Source organism: Lissotriton helveticus, chromosome 1_2, assembly GCF_964261635.1.
Source record: "Lissotriton helveticus chromosome 1_2, aLisHel1.1, whole genome shotgun sequence".
Classification (NCBI taxonomy): Eukaryota; Metazoa; Chordata; class Amphibia; order Caudata; family Salamandridae; genus Lissotriton; species Lissotriton helveticus.
The window spans coordinates 327,760,563-327,781,669 of NC_136058.1; the positions used below are offsets into that span (position 1 = coordinate 327,760,563).

Here is a 21,107-nt window from a genome sequence, read left to right on the forward strand (position 1 = left end):
TGTGCATGCAAAGTATGTGTTTGTTTGAAGCACTTCATTTTTGTGCAACCTAGGAACTATTTAATTTCTCCTTAAAAGCTCTGCCTACGTGCAAGATGTACGAACTATCATTGCAGTTGCAAGAAGGCTGGTCTGAAGAATCAGGCCATTTGCAAACGCAAAATTGCTTTTTCTGATGTATCAAATGGAAGGTATTCGAAGGGGGTGTTTGGGTGTTCCTTCCAAATACCGAATTGTAGTGGTACGTAGAAATGTTTTTCCACCATAATTTGGCCCAAAACAATCATACTTCATCACCATCTCAGTGATTGTGGTAACCAATCCTGAAATGATAAGGTGTCCCGTAAAAACCTCTTCCCCTTTAAGAATGTTTCAAAACAATCATTGTATGTAGAGGCATTGGCCCTATGTACCACTGCCTATTCAAATAAAATAACAATCAAACAAATACATCTGTTTTTTAAATGATCCAGTTTTCCTTTAATAAATAATATTAAGGACTACTTCTCCTGTTCCACAGTTTCAAGGTTGTACTTTCCGGCACAACTTAGTATGATCCTCACACTCTTTCATGATGTACTGATATTTTGTCATTCTGATTTTACTGAAAAGCTGGGGATATAGCTCAGTGGTAGAGCATTTGACTGCAGATCAAGAGGTCCCTGTTCAAATCCGGGTGTCCCCTCACCCTATTTTGATTCTGTTGTTTGTAACTGGGACTTTTCATCAAATCCATTTGGATCATCTTTGACAGAGTCAGTGTTCCCTTGGATATTGCACTTTAATAGCATTTCAGTGTTTCCTGCCCAAAACCTGTGAGTAAATGCAGTTTTTAACACTCAGCTTGTTATTCCCTTTGGGAGATTTCTGAAACATCATTGATCAATTTTGGAATTTGGCTCTTCCTTTCACAGCACTAAACAAAGGGAATGGACTATGAAACCAATTGACAACTTTGTTATACTGTTTGGTGCTTTCTTGTATTGCACTGAAGAAATGGCGTATAAAACTTGGCAGCGAAGCAGTCAACTATTTCTCATTTCACCTGTGTCTTCAGTCTTACATATATTCCACCTCTTCTCTGCGCATGCAAAGTATGTGTTTGTTTGAAGCACTTCATTTTTGTGCAACCTAGGAACTATTTAATTTCTCCATAAAAGCTCTGCCTACGTGCAAGATGTACGAACTATCATTGCAGTTGCAAGAAGGCTGGTCTGAAGAATCAGGCCATTTGCAAATGCAAAATGGCTTTTTCTGATGTATCAAATGGAAGGTATTCGAAGGGGGTGTTTGGGTGTACCTTCCAAATACCGAATTGTAGTGGTACGTAGAAATGTTTTTCCACCATAATTTGGCCCAAAACGATCATACTTCATCACCATCTCCGTGATTGTGGTAACCAATCCTGAAATGATAAGGTGTCCCGTAAAAACCTCTTCCCCTTTAAGAATGTTTCAAAACAATCGTTGTATGTAGAGGCATTGGTCCTATGTACCAATGCCTATTCAAATAAAATAACAATGAAACAAATTAATCTGTTTTTTAAATGATCCAGTTTTCCTTTAATAAATAATATTAAGGACTACTTCTCCTGTTCCACAGTTTCAAGGTTGTACTTTCTGGCACAACTTAGTATGATCCTCACACTCTTTCATGATGTACTGATATTTTGTCATTCTGATCTTACTGAAAAGCTGGGGATATAGCTCAGTGGTAGAGCATTTGACTGCAGATCAAGAGGTCCCTGGTTCAAATCCGGGTGTCCCCTCACCCTATTTTGATTCTGTTGTTTGTAATTTGGACTTTTTATCAATTCCATTTGGATCATCTTTGACAGAGTCAGTGTTCCCTTGGATATTGCGCTTTAATAGCATTTCAGTGTTTCCTGCTCAAAGCCTGTGAGTAAATGCAGTTTTTAACACTCGGCTTGGTATTCCCTTTGGGAAATTTCTGAAACATCATTGATCAATTGTGGAATTCGGCTCTTCCTTTCACAGCACTAAACAAAGGGAATGGACTATGAAACCAATTGGCAACTTTGTTATACTGTTTGGTGCTTTCTTGTATTGCACTGAAGAAATGGTGTATAAAACTTGGCAGCGAAGCAGTCAATCTATTTCTCATTTCACCTGTGTCTTCAGTCTTACATATATTCCACCTCTTCTCTGTGCATGCAAAGTATGTGTTTGTTTGAAGCACTTCATTTTTGTGCAACTTAGGAACTATTTAATTTCTCCTTAAAAGCTCTGCCTACGTGCAAGATGTACGAACTATCATTGCAGTTGCAAGAAGGCTGGTCTGAAGAATCAGGCCATTTGCAAACGCAAAATGGCTTTTTCTGATGTATTAAATGGAAGGTATTCGAAAGGGGTGTTTGGGTGTACCTTCCAAATACCGAATTGTAGTGGTACATAGAAATGTTTTTCCACCATAATTTGGCCCAAAACAATCATACTTCATCACCATATCAGTGATTGTGGTAACCAATCCTCAAACGATAAGGTGTCCCGTAAAAACCTCTTCCCCTTTAAGAATGTTTCAAAACAATAATTGTATGTAGAGGCATTGGTCCTATGTACCACTGCCTATTCAAATAAAATAACAATGAAACAAACAAATCTGTTTTTTAAATGATCCAGTTTTCCTTTAATAAATAATATTAAGGACTACTTCTTCTGTTCCACAGTTTCAAGGTTGTACTTTCTGGCACAACTTAGTATGATCCTCACACTCTTTCATGATGTACTGATATTTTGTCATTCTGAATTTACTGAAAAGCTGGGGATGTAGCCAGTGGTAGAGCATTTGACTGCAGATCAAGAGGTCCCTGGTTCAAATCCGGTTGTCCCCTCACCCTATTTTGATTCTGTTGTTTGTAATTAGGACTTTTCATCAATTCCATTTGGATCATCTTTGACAGAGTCAGTGTTCCCTTGGATATTGCACTTTAATAGCATTTCGGTGTTTCCTGCTCAAAACCTGTGAGTAAATGCAGTTTTTAACATTCGGCTTGTTATTCCCTTTGGGAAATTTCTGAAACATCATTGATCAATTTTGGAATTCGGCTCTTCCTTTCACAGCACTAAACAAAGGGAATGGACTATGAAACCAATTGACAACTTTGTTATACTGTTTGGTGCTTTCTTGTATTGCACTGAAGAAATGGCGTATAAAACTTGGCTGCGAAGCAGTCAACTATTTCTCATTTCACCTGTGTCTTCAGTCTTACATATATTCCACCTCTTCTCTGTGCATGCAAAGTATGTGTTTGTTTGAAGCACTTCATTTTTGTGCAACGTAGGAACTATTTAATTTCTCCTTAAAAGCTCTCCCTACGTTCAAGATGTCCGAACTATCATTGCAGTTGCAAGAAGGCTGGTCTGAAGAATCAGGCCATTTGCAAACGCAAAATGGCTTTTTTCTGATGTATTAAATGGAAGGTATTCGAAAGGGGTGTTTGGGTGTACCTTCCAAATACCGAATTGTAGTGGTACATAGAAATGTTTTTCCACCATAATTTGGCCCAAAACAATCATACTTCATCACCATCTCCGTGATTGTGGTAACCAATCCTCAAATGATAAGGTGTCCCGTAAAAACCTCTTCCCCTTTAAGAATGTTTCAAAACAATCATTGTATGTAAAGGCATTGGTCCTATGTACCACTGCCTATTCAAATAAAATAATAATGAAACAAATAAATCTGTTTTTTAAATGATCCAGTTTTCCTTTAATAAATAATATTAAGGACTACTTCTCCTGTTCCACAGTTTCAAGGTTGTACTTTCTGGCACAACTTAGTATGATCCTCACACTCTTTCATGATGTACTGATATTTTGTCATTCTGATTTTACTGAAAAGCTGGGGATATAGCTCAGTGGTAGAGCATTTGACTGCAGATCAAGAAGTCCCTGGTTCAAATCCGGGTGTCCCCTCACCCTATTTTGAGTCTGTTGTTTGTAATTGGGACTTTCCATCAATTCCATTTGGATCATCTTTGACAGAGTCAGTGTTCCCTTGGATATTGCACTTTAATGGCATTACAGTGTTTGCTTCTCAAAACCTGTGAGTAAATGCAGTTTTTAACACTCGGCTTGGTATTCCCTTTGGGAAATTTCTGAAACATCATTGATCAATTTTGGAATTCGGCTCTTCCTTTCACAGCACTAAACAAAGGGAATGGACTATGAAACCAATTGGCAACTTTGTTATACTGTTTGGTGCTTTCTTGTATTGCACTGAAGAAATGGCGTATAAAACTTGGCAGCGAAGCAGTCAATCTATTTCTCATTTCACCTGTGTCTTCACTCTTACATATATTCCACCTCTTCTCTGTGCATGCAAAGTATGTGTTTGTTTGAAGCACTTCATTTTTGTGCAACTTAGGAACCATTTAATTTCTCCTTAAAAGCTCTGCCTACGTGCAAGATGTACAAACTATCATTGCAGTTGCAAGAAGGCTGGTCTGAAGAATCAGGCCATTTGCAAATGCAAAATGGCTTTTTCTGATGTATTAAATGGAAGGTATTCGAAAGGGGTGTTTGGGTGTACCTTCCAAATACCGAATTGTAGTGGTACGTAGAAATGTTTCTCCACCATAATTTGGCCCAAAACAATCATACTTCATCACCATCTCTGTGATTGTGGTAACCAATCCTCAAATGATTAGGTGTCCCGTAAAAATCTCTTCCCCTTTAAGAATGTTTCAAAACAATCATTGTATGTAGAGGCATTGGTCCTATGTACCACTGCCTATTCAAATAAAATAACAATGAAACAAATAAATCTGTTTTTTTAAATGATCCAGTTTTCCTTTAATAAATAATATTAAGGACTACTTCTCCTGTTCCACAGTTTCAAGGTTGTACTTTCTGGCACAACTTAGTATGATCCTCACACTCTTTAATGATGTACTGATATTTTGTCATTCTGATTTTACTGAAATGCAGTGGAAATATCTCAGTGGTAGAGCATTTGACTGCAGAACAAGAGATACATGGTTCAAATCCGGGTGTCCCCTCACCCTATTTTGATTCTGTTGTTTGTAATTGGGACTTTTCATCAAATCCATTTAGATCATCTTTGAAAGAGTCAGTGTTCCCTTGGATATTGCACTTTAATAGCATTTCAGTGTTTCCTGCCCAAAACCTGTGAGTAAATGCAGTTTTTAACACTCGGCTTGTTATTCCCTTTGGGAGATTTCTGAAACATCATTGATCAATTTTGGAATTTGGCTCTTCCTTTCACAGCACTAAACAAAGGGAATGGACTGTGAAACCAATTGACAACTTTGTTATACTGTTTGGTGCTTTCTTGTATTGCACTGAAGAAATGGCGTATAAAACTTGGCAGCGAAGCAGTCAACTATTTCTCATTTCACCTGTGTCTTCAGTCTTACATATATTCCACCTCTTCTCTGTGCATGCAAAGTATGTGTTTGTTTGAAGCACTTCATTTTTGTGCAACCTAGGAACTATTTAATTTCTCCTTAAAAGCTCAAATGATAAGGTGTCCCGTAAAAACCTCTTCCCCCTTTAAGAATGTTTCAAAACAATCATTGTATGTAGAGGCATTGGTCCTATGTACCACTGCCTATTCAAATAAAATAACAATGAAACAAATAAATCTGTTTTTTTAAATGATCCAGTTTTCCTTTAATAAATAATATTAAGGACTACTTCTCCTGTTCCACAGTTTCAAGGTTGTACTTTCCGGCACAACTTAGTATGATCCTCACACTCTTTCATGATGTACTGATATTTTGTCATTCTGATTTTACTGAAAAGCTGGGGATATAGCTCAGTGGTAGAGCATTTGACTGCAGATCAAGAGGTCCCTGTTCAAATCCGGGTGTCCCCTCACCCTATTTTGATTCTGTTGTTTGTAACTGGGACTTTTCATCAAATCCATTTGGATCATCTTTGAAAGAGTCAGTGTTCCCTTGGATATTGCACTTTAATAGTATTTCAGTGTTTTCTGCTCACAACCTGTGAGTAAATGCAGTTTTTAACACTCGGCTTGGTATTCCCTTTGGGAAATTTCTGAAACATCATTGATCAATTTTGGAATTCGGCTCTTCCTTTCACAGCACTAAACAAAGGGAATGGACTATGAAACCAATTGACAACTTTGTTATACTGTTTGGTGCTTTCTTGTATTGCACTGAAGAAATGGCGTATAAAACTTGGCAGCGAAGCAGTCAATCTATTTCTCATTTCACCTGTGTCTTCAGTCTTACATATATTCCACCTCTTCTCTGTGCATGCAAAGTATGTGTTCGTTTGAAGCACTTCATTTTTGTGCAACGTAGGAACTATTTAATTTCTCCTTAAAAGCTCGGCCTACGTGCAAGATGTACGAAGTATCATTGCAGTTGCAAGAAGGCTGGTCTGAAGAATCAGGCCATTTGCAAACGCAAAATGGCTTTTTCTGATGTATTAAATGGAAGGTATTCAAAAGGGGTGTTTGGGTGTTCCTTCCAAAGACCGAATTGTAGTGGTACGTAGAAATGTTTTTCCACCATAATTTGGCCCAAAACAATCATACTTCATCACCATCTCCGTGATTGTGGTAACCAATCCTCAAATGATAAAGTGTCCCGTAAAAACCTCTTCCCCTCTAAGAATGTTTCAAAACAATCATTGTATGTAAAGGCATTGGTCCTATGTACCACTGCCTATTCAAATAAAATAGCAATGAAACAAATAAATCTGTTTTTTAAATGATCCAGTTTTCCTTTAATAAATAATATTAAGGACTACTTCTCCTGTTCCACAGTTTCAAGGTTGTACTTTCTGGCACAACTTAGTGTGATCCTCACACTCTTTCATGATGTTGTGAAATGTTGTCATTCTGATATTACTGAAAAGCTGGGGATATAGCTCAGTGGTAGAGCATTTGACTGCAGATCAAGAGGTCCCTGGTTCAAATCCGGGTGTCTCCTCATCCTATTTTCATTCTGTTTTTTGTAATTGGGACTTTTCATCAATTCCATTTGGATCATCTTTGACAGAGTCAGTGTTCCCTTGGATATTGCACTTTAATAGCAGTTCAGTGTTTCCTGCTCAAAACCTGTGAGTAAATGCAGTTTTTAACACTCGGCTTGTTATTCCCTTTGGGAAATTTCTGAAACATCATTGATCAATTTTGGAATTCGGCTCTTCCTTTCACAGCACTAAACAAAGGGAATGGACTATGAAAAAAATTGACAACTTTGTTATACTGTTTGGTGCTTTCTTGTATTGCACTGAAGAAATGGCGTATAAAACTAACTTGGCAGCGAAGCAGTCAATCTATTTCTCATTTCACCTGTGTCTTCAGTCTTACATATATTCCACCTCTTCTCTGTGCATACAAAGTATGTGTTTGTATGAAGCACTTCATTTTTGTGCAACGTAGAAACTATTTAATTTCTCCTTAAAAGCTCTGCCTACGTGCAAGATGTACGAACTATCATTGCAGTTGCAAGAAGGCTGGTCTGAAGAATCAGGCCATTTGCAAATGCAAAATGGCTTTTTCTGATGTATGAAATGGAAGGTATTCGAAAGAGGTGTTTGGGTGTTCCTTCCAAATACCGAATTGTAGTGGTACGTAGAAATGTTTTTCCACCATAATTTGGCCCAAAACAATCATACTTCATCACCATCTCCGTGATTGTGGTAACGAATCCTCAAATGATAAGGTGTCCCGTAAAAACCTCTTCCCCTTTAAGAATGTTTCAAAACAATCATTGTATGTAGAGGCATTGGTCCTATGTACCAATGCCTATTCAAATAAAATAACAATGAAACAAATTAATCTGTTTTTTAAATGATCCAGTTTTCCTTTAATAAATAATATTAAGGACTACTTCTCCTGTTCCACAGTTTCAAGGTTGTACTTTCTGGCACAACTTAGTATGATCCTCACACTCTTTCATGATGTTCTGAAATGTTGTCATTCTGATATTACTGAAAAGCTGGGGATATAGCTCAGTGGTAGAGCATTTGACTGCAGATCAAGAGGTCCCTGGTCCAAATCCGGGTGTCCCCTCATCCTATTTTCATTCAGTTTTTTGTAATTGGGACTTTTCATCAATTCCATTTGGATCATCTTTGACAGAGTCAGTGTTCCCTTGGATATTGCACTTTAATAGTAGTTCAGTGTTTCCTGCTCAAAACCTGTGAGTAAATGCAGTTTTTAACACTCGGCTTGTTATTCCCTTTGGGAAATTTCTGAAACATCATTGATCAATTTTGGAATTCGGCTCTTCCTTTCACAGCACTAAACAAAGGGAATGGACTATGAAAAAAATTGACAACTTTGTTATACTGTTTGGTGCTTTCTTGTATTGCACTGAAGAAATGGCGTATAAAACTAACTTGGCAGCGAAGCAGTCAATCTATTTCTCATTTCACCTGTGTCTTCAGTCTTACATATATTCCACCTCTTCTCTGTGCATACAAAGTATGTGTTTGTATGAAGCACTTCATTTTTGTGCAACGTAGAAACTATTTAATTTCTCCTTAAAAGCTCTGCCTACGTGCAAGATGTACGAACTATCATTGCAGTTGCAAGAAGGCTGGTCTGAAGAATCAGGCCATTTGCAAATGCAAAATTGCTTTTTCTGATGTATGAAATGGAAGGTATTCGAAAGAGGTGTTTGGGTGTTCCTTCCAAATACCGAATTGTAGTGGTACGTAGAAATGTTTTTCCACCATAATTTGGCCCAAAACAATCATACTTCATCACCATCTCCGTGATTGTGGTAACGAATCCTCAAATGATAAGGTGTCCCGTAAAAACCTCTTCCCCTTTAAGAATGTTTCAAAACAATCATTGTATGTAGAGGCATTGGTCCTATGTACCAATGCCTATTCAAATAAAATAACAATGAAACAAATTAATCTGTTTTTTAAATGATCCAGTTTTCCTTTAATAAATAATATTAAGGACTACTTCTCCTGTTCCACAGTTTCAAGGTTGTACTTTCTGGCACAACTTAGTATGATCCTCACACTCTTTCATGATGTACTGATATTTTGTCATTCTGATTTTACTGAAAAGCTGGGGATATAGCTCAGTGGTAGAGCATTTGACTGCAGATCAAGAGGTCCCTGGTTCAAATCCGGGTGTCACCTCACCCTATTTTGATTCTGTTGTTTGTAATTTGGACTTTTTATCAATTCCATTTGGATCATCTTTGACAGAGTCAGTGTTCCCTTGGATATTGCACTTTAATAGCATTTCAGTGTTTCCTGCTCAAAGCCTGTGAGTAAATGAAGTTTTTAACACTCGGCTTGGTATTCCCTTTGGGAAATTTCTGAAACATCATTGATCAATTGTGGAATTCGGCTCTTCCTTTCACAGCACTAAACAAAGGGAATGGACTATGAAACCAATTGACAACTTTGTTATACTGTTTGGTGCTTTCTTGTATTGCACTGAAGAAATGGCGTATAAAACTTGGCAGCGAAGCAGTCAATCTATTTCTCATTTCACCTGTGTCTTCACTCTTACATATATTCCACCTCTTCTCTGTGCATGCAAAGTATGTGTTTGTTTGAAGCACTTCATTTTTGTGCAACTTAGGAACCATTTAATTTCTCCTTAAAAGCTCTGCCTACGTGCAAGATGTACAAACTATCATTGCAGTTGCAAGAAGGCTGGTCTGAAGAATCAGGCCATTTGCAAATGCAAAATGGCTTTTTCTGATGTATTAAATGGAAGGTATTCGAAAGGGGTGTTTGGGTGTACCTTCCAAATACCGAATTGTAGTGGTACGTAGAAATGTTTCTCCACCATAATTTGGCCCAAAACAATCATACTTCATCACCATCTCTGTGATTGTGGTAACCAATCCTCAAATGATTAGGTGTCCCGTAAAAATCTCTTCCCCTTTAAGAATGTTTCAAAACAATCGTTGTATGTAGAGGCATTGGTCCTATGTACCACTGCCTATTCAAATCAAATAACAATGAAACAAATGCATCTGTTTTTTAAATGATCCAGTTTTCCTTTAATAAATAATATTAAGGACTACTTCTCCTGTTCCACAGTTTCAAGGCTGTACTTTCTGGCACAACTTAGTATGATCCTCACACTCTTTAATGATGTACTGATATTTTGTCATTCTGATTTTACTAAAATGCTGTGGAAATATCTCAGTGGTAGAGCATTTGACTGCAGAACAAGAGGTACATGGTTCAAATCCGGGTGTCCCCTCACCCTATTTTGATTCTGTTGTTTGTAATTGGGACTTTTCATCAATTCCATTTGGATCATCTTTGACAGAGTCAGTGTTCCCTTGGATATTGCACTTTAATAGCATTTCAGTGTTTCCTGCCCAAAACCTGTGAGTAAATGCAGTTTTTAACACTCGGCTTGTTATTCCCTTTGGGAGATTTCTGAAACATCATTGATCAATTTTGGAATTTGGCTCTTCCTTTCACAGCACTAAACAAAGGGAATGGACTATGAAACCAATTGACAACTTTGTTATACTGTTTGGTGCTTTCTTGTATTGCACTGAAGAAATGGCGTATAAAACTTGGCAGCGAAGCAGTCAACTATTTCTCATTTCACCTGTGTCTTCAGTCTTACATATATTCCACCTCTTCTCTGTGCATGCAAAGTATGTGTTTGTTTGAAGCACTTCATTTTTGTGCAACCTAGGAACTATTTAATTTCTCCTTAAAAGCTCTGCCTACGTGCAAGATGTACGAACTATCATTGCAGTTGCAAGAAGGCTGGTCTGAAGAATCAGGCCATTTGCAAACGCAAAATGGCTTTTTCTGATGTATCAAATGGAAGGTATTCGAAGGGGGTGTTTGGGTGTACCTTCCAAATACCGAATTGTAGTGGTACGTAGAAATGTTTTTCCACCATAATTTGGCCCAAAACAATCATACTTCATCACCATCTCCGTGATTGTGGTAACCAATCCTGAAATGATAAGGTGTCCCGTAAAAACCTCTTCCCCTTTAAGAATGTTTCAAAACAATCATTGTATGTAGAGGCATTGGTCCTATGTACCAATGCCTATTCAAATAAAATAACAATGAAACAAATTAATCTGTTTTTTAAATGATCCAGTTTTCCTTTAATAAATAATATTAAGGACTACTTCTCTTGTTCCACAGTTTCAAGGTTGTACTTTCTGGAACAACTTAGTATGATCCTCACACTCTTTCATGATGTACTGATATTTTGTCATTCTGATTTTACTGAAAAGCTGGGGATATAGCTCAGTGGTAGAGCATTTGACTGCAGATCAAGAGGTCCCTGGTTCAAATCCGGGTGTCCCCTCACCCTATTTTGATTCTGTTGTTTGTAATTTGGACTTTTTATCAATTCCATTTGGATCATCTTTGACAGAGTCAGTGTTCCCTTGGATATTGCACTTTAATAGCATTTCAGTGTTTCCTGCTCAAAGCCTGTGAGTAAATGCAGTTTTTAACACTCGGCTTGGTATTCCCTTTTGGAAATTTCTGAAACATCATTGATCAATTGTGGAATTCGGCTCTTCCTTTCACAGCACTAAACAAAGGGAATGGACTATGAAACCAATTGACAACTTTGTTATACTGTTTGGTGCTTTCTTGTATTGCACTGAAGAAATGGCGTATAAAACTTGGCAGCGAAGCAGTCAATCTATTTCTCATTTCACCTGTGTCTTCAGTCTTACATATATTCCACCTCTTCTCTGTGCATGCAAAGTATGTGTTTGTTTGAAGCACTTCATTTTTGTGCAACTTAGGAACTATTTAATTTCTCCTTAAAAGCTCTGCCTACGTGCAAGATGTACGAACTATCATTGCAGTTGCAAGAAGGCTGGTCTGAAGAATCAGGCCATTTGCAAACGCAAAATGGCTTTTTCTGATGTATTAAATGGAAGGTATTCGAAAGGGGTGTTTGGGTGTACCTTCCAAATACCGAATTGTAGTGGTACATAGAAATGTTTTTCCACCATAATTTGGCCCAAAACAATCATACTTCATCACCATCTCCGTGATTGTGGTAACCAATCCTCAAATGATAAGGTGTCCCATAAAAACCTCTTCCCCTTTAAGAATGTTTCAAAACAATCATTGTATGTAAAGGCATTGGTCCTATGTACCACTGCCTATTCAAATAAAATAATAATGAAACAATAAATCTGTTTTTTAAATGATCCAGTTTTCCTTTAATAAATAATATTAAGGACTACTTCTCCTGTTCCACAGTTTCAAGATTGTACTTTCTGGCACAACTTAGTATGATCCTCACACTCTTTCATGATGTACTGATATTTTGTCATTATGATTCTACAGAAAAGATGGGGATATAGCTCAGTGGTAGAGCATTTGACTGCAGATCAAGAAGTCCCTGGTTCAAATCCGGGTGTCCCCTCACCCTATTTTGAGTCTGTTTGTAATTGGGACTTTCCATCAATTCCATTTGGATCATCTTTGACAGAGTCAGTGTTCCCTTGGATATTGCACTTTAATGGCATTACAGTGTTTGCTTCTCAAAATCTGTGAGTAAATGCAGTTTTTAACACTCGGCTTGGTATTCCCTTTGGGAAATTTCTGAAACATCATTGATCAATTTTGGAATTCGGCTCTTCCTTTCACAGCACTAAACAAAGGGAATGGACTATGAAACCAATTGGCAACTTTGTTATACTGTTTGGTGCTTTCTTGTATTGCACTGAAGAAATGGCGTATAAAACTTGGCAGCGAAGCAGTCAATCTATTTCTCATTTCACCTGTGTCTTCACTCTTACATATATTCCACCTCTTCTCTGTGCATGCAAAGTATGTGTTTGTTTGAAGCACTTCATTTTTGTGCAACTAAGGAACCATTTAATTTCTCCTTAAAAGCTCTGCCTACGTGCAAGATGTACAAACTATCATTGCAGTTGCAAGAAGGCTGGTCTGTAGAATCAGGCCATTTGCAAATGCAAAATGGCTTTTTCTGATGTATTAAATGGAAGGTATTCGAAAGGGGTGTTTGGGTGTACCTTCCAAATACCGAATTGTAGTGGTACGTAGAAATGTTTCTCCACCATAATTTGGCCCAAAACAATCATACTTCATCACCATCTCTGTGATTGTGGTAACCAATCCTCAAATGATTAGGTGTCCCGTAAAAATCTCTTCCCCTTTAAGAATGTTTCAAAACAATCATTGTATGTAGAGGCATTGGTCCTATGTACCACTGCCTATTCAAATAAAATAGCAATGAAACAAATAAATCTGTTTTTTAAATGATCCAGTTTTCCTTTAATAAATAATATTAAGGACTACTTCTCCTGTTCCACAGTTTCAAGGTTGTACTTTCCGGCACAACTTAGTATGATCCTCACACTCTTTCATGATGTACTGATATTTTGTCATTCTGATTTTACTGAAAAGCTGGGGATATAGCTCAGTGGTAGAGCATTTGACTGCAGATCAAGAGGTCCCTGTTCAAATCCGGGTGTCCCCTCACCCTATTTTGATTCTGTTGTTTGTAACTGGGACTTTTCATCAAATCCATTTGGATCATCTTTGACAGAGTCAGTGTTCCCTTGGATATTGCACTTTAATAGCATTTCAGTGTTTCCTGCCCAAAACCTGTGAGTAAATGCAGTTTTTAACACTCGGCTTGTTATTCCCTTTGGGAGATTTCTGAAACATCATTGATCAATTTTGGAATTTGGCTCTTCCTTTCACAGCACTAAACAAAGGGAATGAACTATGAAACCAATTGACAACTTTGTTATACTGTTTGGTGCTTTCTTGTATTGCACTGAAGAAATGGCGTATAAAACTTGGCAGCGAAGCAGTCAACTATTTCTCATTTCACCTGTGTCTTCAGTCTTACATATATTCCACCTCTTCTCTGCGCATGCAAAGTATGTGTTTGTTTGAAGCACTTCATTTTTGTGCAACCTAGGAACTATTTAATTTCTCCATAAAAGCTCTGCCTACGTGCAAGATGTACGAACTATCATTGCAGTTGCAAGAAGGCTGGTCTGAAGAATCAGGCCATTTGCAAACGCAAAATGGCTTTTTCTGATGTATCAAATGGAAGGTATTCGAAGGGGGTGTTTGGGTGTACCTTCCAAATACCGAATTGTAGTGGTACGTAGAAATGTTTTTCCACCATAATTTGGCCCAAAACGATCATACTTCATCACCATCTCCGTGATTGTGGTAACCAATCCTGAAATGATAAGGTGTCCCGTAAAAACCTCTTCCCCTTTAAGAATGTTTCAAAACAATCATTGTATGTAGAGGCATTGGTCCTATGTACCAATGCCTATTCAAATAAAATAACAATGAAACAAATTAATCTGTTTTTTAAATGATCCAGTTTTCCTTTAATAAATAATATTAAGGACTACTTCTCCTGTTCCACAGTTTCAAGGTTGTACTTTCTGGCACAACTTAGTATGATCCTCACACTCTTTCATGATGTACTGATATTTTGTCATTCTGATCTTACTGAAAAGCTGGGGATATAGCTCAGTGGTAGAGCATTTGACTGCAGATCAAGAGGTCCCTGGTTCAAATCCGGGTGTCCCCTCACCCTATTTTGATTCTGTTGTTTGTAATTTGGACTTTTTATCAATTCCATTTGGATCATCTTTGACAGAGTCAGTGTTCCCTTGGATATTGCGCTTTAATAGCATTTCAGTGTTTCCTGCTCAAAGCCTGTGAGTAAATGCAGTTTTTAACACTCGGCTTGGTATTCCCTTTGGGAAATTTCTGAAACATCATTGATCAATTGTGGAATTCGGCTCTTCCTTTCACAGCACTAAACAAAGGGAATGGACTATGAAACCAATTGACAACTTTGTTATACTGTTTGGTGCTTTCTTGTATTGCACTGAAGAAATGGTGTATAAAACTTGGCAGCGAAGCAGTCAATCTATTTCTCATTTCACCTGTGTCTTCAGTCTTACATATATTCCACCTCTTCTCTGTGCATGCAAAGTATGTGTTTGTTTGAAGCACTTCATTTTTGTGCAACTTAGGAACTATTTAATTTCTCCTTAAAAGCTCTGCCTACGTGCAAGATGTACGAACTATCATTGCAGTTGCAAGAAGGCTGGTCTGAAGAATCAGGCCATTTGCAAACGCAAAATGGCTTTTTCTGATGTATTAAATGGAAGGTATTCGAAAGGGGTGTTTGGGTGTACCTTCCAAATACCGAATTGTAGTGGTACATAGAAATGTTTTTCCACCATAATTTGGCCCAAAACAATCATACTTCATCACCATCTCCGTGATTGTGGTAACCAATCCTCAAATGATAAGGTGTCCCGTAAAAACCTCTTCCCCTTTAAGAATGTTTCAAAACAATCATTGTATGTAAAGGCATTGGTCCTATGTACCACTGCCTATTCAAATAAAATAATAATGAAACAAATAAATCTGTTTTTTAAATGATCCAGTTTTCCTTTAATAAATAATATTAAGGACTACTTCTCCTGTTCCACAGTTTCAAGGTTGTACTTTCTGGCACAACTTAGTATGATCCTCACACTCTTTCATGATGTACTGATATTTTGTCATTCTGATTTTACTGAAAAGCTGGGGATATAGCTCAGTGGTAGATCATTTGACTGCAGATCAAGAAGTCCCTGGTTCAAATCCGCGTGTCCCCTCACCCTATTTTGAGTCTGTTGTTTGTAATTGGGACTTTCCATCAATTCCATTTGGATCATCTTTGACAGAGTCAGTGTTCCCTTGGATATTGCACTTTAATGGCATTACAGTGTTTGCTTCTCAAAACCTGTGAGTAAATGCAGTTTTTAACACTCGGCTTGGTATTCCCTTTGGGAAATTTCTGAAACATCATTGATCAATTTTGGAATTCGGCTCTTCCTTTCACAGCACTAAACAAAGGGAATGGACTATGAAACCAATTGGCAACTTTGTTATACTGTTTGGTGCTTTCTTGTATTGCACTGAAGAAATGGCGTATAAAACTTGGCAGCGAAGCAGTCAATCTATTTCTCATTTCACCTGTGTCTTCACTCTTACATATATTCCACCTCTTCTCTGTGCATGCAAAGTATGTGTTTGTTTGAAGCACTTCATTTTTGTGCAACTAAGGAACCATTTAATTTCTCCTTAAAAGCTCTGCCTACGTGCAAGATGTACAAACTATCATTGCAGTTGCAAGAAGGCTGGTCTGAAGAATCAGGCCATTTGCAAATGCAAAATGGCTTTTTCTGATGTATTAAATGGAAGGTATTCGAAAGGGGTGTTTGGGTGTACCTTCCAAATACCGAATTGTAGTGGTACGTAGAAATGTTTCTCCACCATAATTTGGCCCAAAACAATCATACTTCATCACCATCTCTGTGATTGTGGTAACCAATCCTCAAATGATTAGGTGTCCCGTAAAAATCTCTTCCCCTTTAAGAATGTTTCAAAACAATCATTGTATGTAGAGGCATTGGTCCTATGTACCACTGCCTATTCAAATAAAATAACAATGAAACAAATGCATCTGTTTTTTAAATGATCCAGTTTTCCTTTAATAAATAATATTAAGGACTACTTCTCCTGTTCCACAGTTTCAAGGTTGTACTTTCTGGCACAACTTAGTATGATCCTCACACTCTTTAATGATGTACTGATATTTTGTCATTCTGATTTTACTGAAATGCAGTGGAAATATCTCAGTGGTAGAGCATTTGACTGCAGAACAAGAGGTACATGGTTCAAATCCGGGTGTCCCCTCACCCTATTTTGATTCTGTTGTTTGTAATTGGGACTTTTCATCAATTCCATTTGGATCATCTTTGACAGAGTCAGTGTTCCCTTGGATATTGCACTTTAATAGCATTTCAGTGTTTCCTGCCCAAAACCTGTGAGTAATTGCAGTTTTTAACACTCGGCTTGTTATTCCCTTTGGGAGATTTCTGAAACATCATTGATCAATTTTGGAATTTGGCTCTTCCTTTCACAGCACTAAACAAAGGGAATGGACTATGAAACCAATTGACAACTTTGTTATACTGTTTGGTGCTTTCTTGTATTGCACTGAAGAAATGGCGTATAAAACTTGGCAGCGAAGCAGTCAACTATTTCTCATTTCACCTGTGTCTTCAGTCTTACATATATTCCACCTCTTCTCTGTGCATGCAAAGTATGTGTTTGTTTGAAGCACTTCATTTTTGTGCAACCTAGGAACTATTTAATTTCTCCTTAAAAGCTCTGCCTACGTGCAAGATGTACGAACTATCATTGCAGTTGCAAAAGGCTGGTCTGAAGAATCAGGCCATTTGCAAACGCAAAATTGCTTTTTCTGATGTATCAAATGGAAGGTATTCGAAGGGGGTGTTTGGGTGTTCCTTCCAAATACCGAATTGTAGTGGTACGTAGAAATGTTTTTCCACCATAATTTGGCCCAAAACAATCATACTTCATCACCATCTCAGTGATTGTGGTAACCAATCCTGAAATGATAAGGTGTCCCGTAAAAACCTCTTCCCCTTTAAGAATGTTTCAAAACAATCATTGTATGTAGAGGCATTGGCCCTATGTACCACTGCCTATTCAAATAAACTAACAATCAAACAAATACATCTGTTTTTTAAATGATCCAGTTTTCCTTTAATAAATAATATTAAGGACTACTTCTCCTGTTCCACAGTTTCAAGGTTGTACTTTCCGGCACAACTTAGTATGATCCTCACACTCTTTCATGATGTACTGATATTTTGTCATTCTGATTTTACTGAAAAACTGGGGATATAGCTCAGTGGTAGAGCATTTGACTGCAGATCAAGAGGTCCCTGTTCAAATCCGGGTGTCCCCTCACCCTATTTTGATTCTGTTGTTTGTAACTGGGACTTTTCATCAAATCCATTTGGATCATCTTTGACAGAGTCAGTGTTCCCTTGGATATTGCACTTTAATAGCATTTCAGTGTTTCCTGCCCAAAACCTGTGAGTAAATGCAGTTTTTAACACTCGGCTTGTTATTCCCTTTGGGAGATTTCTGAAACATCATTGATCAATTTTGGAATTTGGCTCTTCCTTTCACAGCACTAAACAAAGGGAATGGACTATGAAACCAATTGACAACTTTGTTATACTGTTTGGTGCTTTCTTGTATTGCACTGAAGAAATGGCGTATAAAACTTGGCAGCGAAGCAGTCAACTATTTCTCATTTCACCTGTTTCTTCAGTCTTACATATATTCCACCTCTTCTCTGCGCATGCAAAGTATGTGTTTGTTTGAAGCACTTCATTTTTGTGCAACCTAGGAACTATTTAATTTCTCCATAAAAGCTCTGCCTACGTGCAAGATGTACGAACTATCATTGCAGTTGCAAGAAGGCTGGTCTGAAGAATCAGGCCATTTGCAAACGCAAAATGGCTTTTTCTGATGTATCAAATGGAAGGTATTCGAAGGGGGTGTTTGGGTGTACCTTCCAAATACCGAATTGTAGTGCTACGTAGAAATGTTTTTCCACCATAATTTGGCCCAAAACGATCATACTTCATCACCATCTCCGTGATTGTGGTAACCAATCCTGAAATGATAAGGTGTCCCGTAAAAACCTCTTCCCCTTTAAGAATGTTTCAAAACAATCATTGTATGTAGAGGCATTGGTCCTATGTACCAATGCCTATTCAAATAAAATAACAATGAAACAAATTAATCTGTTTTTTAAATGATCCAGTTTTCCTTTAATAAATAATATTAAGGACTACTTCTCCTGTTCCACAGTTTCAAGGTTGTACTTTCTGGCACAACTTAGTATCATCCTCACACTCTTTCATGATGTACTGATATTTTGTCATTCTGATCTTACTGAAAAGCTGGGGATATAGCTCAGTGGTAGAGCATTTGACTGCAGATCAAGAGGTCCCTGGTTCAAATCCGGGTGTCCCCTCACCCTATTTTGATTCTGTTGTTTGTAATTTGGACTTTTTATCAATTCCATTTGGATCATCTTTGACAGAGTCAGTGTTCCCTTGGATATTGCGCTTTAATAGCATTTCAGTGTTTCCTGCTCAAAGCCTGTGAGTAAATGCAGTTTTTAACACTCGGCTTGGTATTCCCTTTGGGAAATTTCTGAAACATCATTGATCAATTGTGGAATTCGGCTCTTCCTTTCACAGCACTAAACAAAGGGAATGGACTATGAAACCAATTGACAACTTTGTTATACTGTTTGGTGCTTTCTTGTATTGCACTGAAGAAATGGTGTATAAAACTTGGCAGCGAAGCAGTCAATCTATTTCTCATTTCACCTGTGTCTTCAGTCTTACATATATTCCACCTCTTCTCTGTGCATGCAAAGTATGTGTTTGTTTGAAGCACTTCATTTTTGTGCAACTTAGGAACTATTTAATTTCTCCTTAAAAGCTCTGCCTACGTGCAAGATGTACGAACTATCATTGCAGTTGCAAGAAGGCTGGTCTGAAGAATCAGGCCATTTGCAAACGCAAAATGGCTTTTTCTGATGTATTAAATGGAAGGTATTCGAAAGGGGTGTTTGGGTGTACCTTCCAAATACCGAATTGTAGTGGTACATAGAAATGTTTTTCCACCATAATTTGGCCCAAAACAATCATACTTCATCACCATCTCCGTGATTGTGGTAACCAATCCTCAAATGATAAGGTGTCCCATAAAAACCTCTTCCCCTTTAAGAATGTTTCAAAACAATCATTGTATGTAAAGGCATTGGTCCTATGTACCACTGCCTATTCAAATAAAATAATAATGAAACAATAAATCTGTTTTTTAAATGATCCAGTTTTCCTTTAATAAATAATATTAAGGACTACTTCTCCTGTTCCACAGTTTCAAGATTGTACTTTCTGGCACAACTTAGTATGATCCTCACACTCTTTCATGATGTACTGATATTTTGTCATTATGATTCTACAGAAAAGATGGGGATATAGCTCAGTGGTAGAGCATTTGACTGCAGATCAAGAAGTCCCTGGTTCAAATCCGGGTGTCCCCTCACCCTATTTTGAGTCTGTTTGTAATTGGGACTTTCCATCAATTCCATTTGGATCATCTTTGACAGAGTCAGTGTTCCCTTGGATATTGCACTTTAATGGCATTACAGTGTTTGCTTCTCAAAATCTGTGAGTAAATGCAGTTTTTAACACTCGGCTTGGTATTCCCTTTGGGAAATTTCTGAAACATCATTGATCAATTTTGGAATTCGGCTCTTCCTTTCACAGCACTAAACAAAGGGAATGGACTATGAAACCAATTGGCAACTTTGTTATACTGTTTGGTGCTTTCTTGTATTGCACTGAAGAAATGGCGTATAAAACTTGGCAGCGAAGCAGTCAATCTATTTCTCATTTCACCTGTGTCTTCACTCTTACATATATTCCACCTCTTCTCTGTGCATGCAAAGTATGTGTTTGTTTGAAGCACTTCATTTTTGTGCAACTAAGGAACCATTTAATTTCTCCTTAAAAGCTCTGCCTACGTGCAAGATGTACAAACTATCATTGCAGTTGCAAGAAGGCTGGTCTGTAGAATCAGGCCATTTGCAAATGCAAAATGGCTTTTTCTGATGTATTAAATGGAAGGTATTCGAAAGGGGTGTTTGGGTGTACCTTCCAAATACCGAATTGTAGTGGTACGTAGAAATGTTTCTCCACCATAATTTGGCCCAAAACAATCATACTTCATCACCATCTCTGTGATTGTGGTAACCAATCCTCAAATGATTAGGTGTCCCGTAAAAATCTCTTCCCCTTTAAGAATGTTTCAAAACAATCATTGTATGTAGAGGCATTGGTCCTATGTACCACTGCCTATTCAAATAAAATAGCAATGAAACAAATAAATCTGTTTTTTAAATGATCCAGTTTTCCTTTAATAAATAATATTAAGGACTACTTCTCCTGTTCCACAGTTTCAAGGTTGTACTTTCCGGCACAACTTAGTATGATCCTCACACTCTTTCATGATGTACTGATATTTTGTCATTCTGATTTTACTGAAAAGCTGGGGATATAGCTCAGTGGTAGAGCATTTGACTGCAGATCAAGAGGTCCCTGTTCAAATCCGGGTGTCCCCTCACCCTATTTTGATTCTGTTGTTTGTAACTGGGACTTTTCATCAAATCCATTTGGATCATCTTTGACAGAGTCAGTGTTC

At 37.7% G+C, this 21,107-nt stretch overlaps 10 non-coding genes across 10 annotated transcripts; all 10 read left to right on the plus strand.

The window, feature by feature from the left end:
* Positions 1 to 1,696: 1,696 nt before the first annotated feature.
* On the plus strand, positions 1,697 to 1,768 carry TRNAC-GCA (transfer RNA cysteine (anticodon GCA)). The gene has a single exon. It is a non-coding gene; the product is annotated as a tRNA-Cys (tRNA).
* Positions 1,769 to 3,863: 2,095 nt separating this feature from the next.
* Positions 3,864 to 3,935, plus strand: TRNAC-GCA (transfer RNA cysteine (anticodon GCA)). Its single transcript has one exon. It is a non-coding gene; the product is annotated as a tRNA-Cys (tRNA).
* Positions 3,936 to 6,871: 2,936 nt separating this feature from the next.
* Positions 6,872 to 6,943, plus strand: TRNAC-GCA (transfer RNA cysteine (anticodon GCA)). The gene has a single exon. It is a non-coding gene; the product is annotated as a tRNA-Cys (tRNA).
* A 1,016-nt stretch (positions 6,944 to 7,959) lies between these two features.
* On the plus strand, positions 7,960 to 8,031 carry TRNAC-GCA (transfer RNA cysteine (anticodon GCA)). Its single transcript has one exon. It is a non-coding gene; the product is annotated as a tRNA-Cys (tRNA).
* Positions 8,032 to 9,047: 1,016 nt separating this feature from the next.
* Positions 9,048 to 9,119, plus strand: TRNAC-GCA (transfer RNA cysteine (anticodon GCA)). Its single transcript has one exon. It is a non-coding gene; the product is annotated as a tRNA-Cys (tRNA).
* A 2,095-nt stretch (positions 9,120 to 11,214) lies between these two features.
* On the plus strand, positions 11,215 to 11,286 carry TRNAC-GCA (transfer RNA cysteine (anticodon GCA)). The gene has a single exon. It is a non-coding gene; the product is annotated as a tRNA-Cys (tRNA).
* Positions 11,287 to 12,297: 1,011 nt separating this feature from the next.
* TRNAC-GCA (transfer RNA cysteine (anticodon GCA)) lies at positions 12,298 to 12,369 on the plus strand. The gene has a single exon. It is a non-coding gene; the product is annotated as a tRNA-Cys (tRNA).
* A 2,091-nt stretch (positions 12,370 to 14,460) lies between these two features.
* Positions 14,461 to 14,532, plus strand: TRNAC-GCA (transfer RNA cysteine (anticodon GCA)). Its single transcript has one exon. It is a non-coding gene; the product is annotated as a tRNA-Cys (tRNA).
* A 4,260-nt stretch (positions 14,533 to 18,792) lies between these two features.
* Positions 18,793 to 18,864, plus strand: TRNAC-GCA (transfer RNA cysteine (anticodon GCA)). Its single transcript has one exon. It is a non-coding gene; the product is annotated as a tRNA-Cys (tRNA).
* Positions 18,865 to 19,875: 1,011 nt separating this feature from the next.
* TRNAC-GCA (transfer RNA cysteine (anticodon GCA)) lies at positions 19,876 to 19,947 on the plus strand. The gene has a single exon. It is a non-coding gene; the product is annotated as a tRNA-Cys (tRNA).
* The last annotated feature ends 1,160 nt before the right edge of the window (positions 19,948 to 21,107 follow it).